The sequence below is a fragment of the Sciurus carolinensis genome, chromosome 14 (genome assembly GCF_902686445.1).
Source record: "Sciurus carolinensis chromosome 14, mSciCar1.2, whole genome shotgun sequence".
In the NCBI taxonomy this organism is placed as follows: Eukaryota; Metazoa; Chordata; class Mammalia; order Rodentia; family Sciuridae; genus Sciurus; species Sciurus carolinensis.
Window position 1 is genome coordinate 49,193,063 of NC_062226.1, and position 1,923 is coordinate 49,194,985.

The window sequence follows — 1,923 nt, forward strand, 5'->3', positions numbered from 1 at the left end:
TCATTCTGGTGCATATGGATTTCCAGTTTTCCCAGCACCATTTGTTGAAGAGGCTATCTTTTCTCCATTGCATACTTTTGGCCCCTTTGTCTAGTATGAGAAAATTGTATTTATTTGGGTTTGTGTCCGTGTCCTCTATTCTGTACCATTGATCTACCTGTCTATTTTGGTACCAATACCATGCCATTTTGTTACTATTGGTTCGTAGTATAGTTGAAGTTCTGGTATTGCGATACCCCCTGCTTCACTCTTCCTGCTAAGGATTGCTTTAGCTATTCTGGGTTTCTTATTCTTCCAGATGAATTTCATGATTGCTTGCTCTATTTCTGTAAGGTATGTCATTGGGATTTTAATTGGAATTGCATTGAAACTGTATAGCACTTTTGGTAGTATAGCCATTTTGACAATATTAATTCTGCCTATTGAAGAATGTGGGATATCTTTCCATCTTCTAAGGTTTATTTAATTTCTTTCTTTAGTGTTCTGTAGTTCTCATTGTAGCGGTCTTTCACCTCTTTTGTTAGATTGATTTCCAACTATTTTATTTTTTTTGAAGCTATTGTGGATGGGGTAGTTTTCCTAACTTCTCTGTCTGAAGATTCATCAGTTATATATAAAAATGCATTAGATTTATGAGCATTTATCTTATATCCTGCTACTTTACTGAATTCACTTATGAGTTCTAAAAGTTTTCTGGTGGAATTTTCCGGTTCCTCTAAATATATAATCATGTCATCAGCAAATAGGGATAGTTTGAGTTCTTCTTTTCCTATTCATATCCCTTTAATTTCTTTGGTCTGTCTAATTGTTCTGGCTAGAGTTTCAAGGACAATGTTGAATAGAAGTGGTGAAAGAGGGCATCCCTGCCTTGTTCCAGTTTTTAGGGGTAATGCTTTCAGTTTTTTACCATTTAGAATGATATTGGCCATGGACTTAGCATGGATGGTCTTTACAATGTTAAGGAGTGTTCCCACTATTCCAATTTTTTCTAGTGTTTTGAGCATGAAAGGATGCTGTATTTTATCAAATGCTTTTTCTGCATCTATTGAAATAATCATGTGATTCTTGACTTTAAGTCTATTGATATGGTGAATGACATTTATTGATTTCCTGATGTTGAACCAACCTTGCATCCATGGGATAAAACCCACTTGATCGTGGTGCACTATCTTTTTAATATACTTTTGGATGTGATTTGCTAAGATTTTGTTGAGAATTTTTGCATCAATGTTCATTAAGGATATTGGTCTGAAATTTTCTTTCCTCGATGTGTCTCTGTCTGGTTTAGGTATTAGGGTGATATTGGCTTCATAGAACATGTTTGGTAGGGTTCCTTCCTCTTCTATTTCATGGAATACTTTGAGGAGTATTGGAATGAGCTGTTCTTTAAAGGTTTTGTAGAACTCGGCTGAGAACCCATCTGGTCCCAGACTTTTCTTTGTTGGTAGGCTTTTGATTGCTTGAAATTGATTTATTTAAGTTGTGTATGTCCTCCTGGTTCAGTTTAGGTAATTCATATGTCTCTAGAAACTTGTTGATATCTTTGAGGTTTTCTGTTTTGTTGGAGTATAGATTTTCAGAATAGCTTCTAATTATGTTTTGTATTTCACTCGTGTCTCTTGTGGTATTTCCTTGTTCATTCTGAATTTTAGTAATTTGAGTTTTCTCCCTCTTTCTCTTTGTTAGTGTGGCTAAGGGTTTATCAATTTTGTTTATTTTTTCAAAGAACCAACTCTTTATTTTGTTAATTTTTCTGATTATTTCTTTTGTTTCAATTTGTTGATTTCGGCTCTGATTTTAACTATTTCCTATCTTCTACTACTTTTGGTGTTGGTCTGCTCTTCTTTTTCTAGGGCTTTGAGCTGTAGTGTTAAGTTGTTTATTTGTTGATTTCTACTTCTTTTGTTGAATGCGCCCCATGAA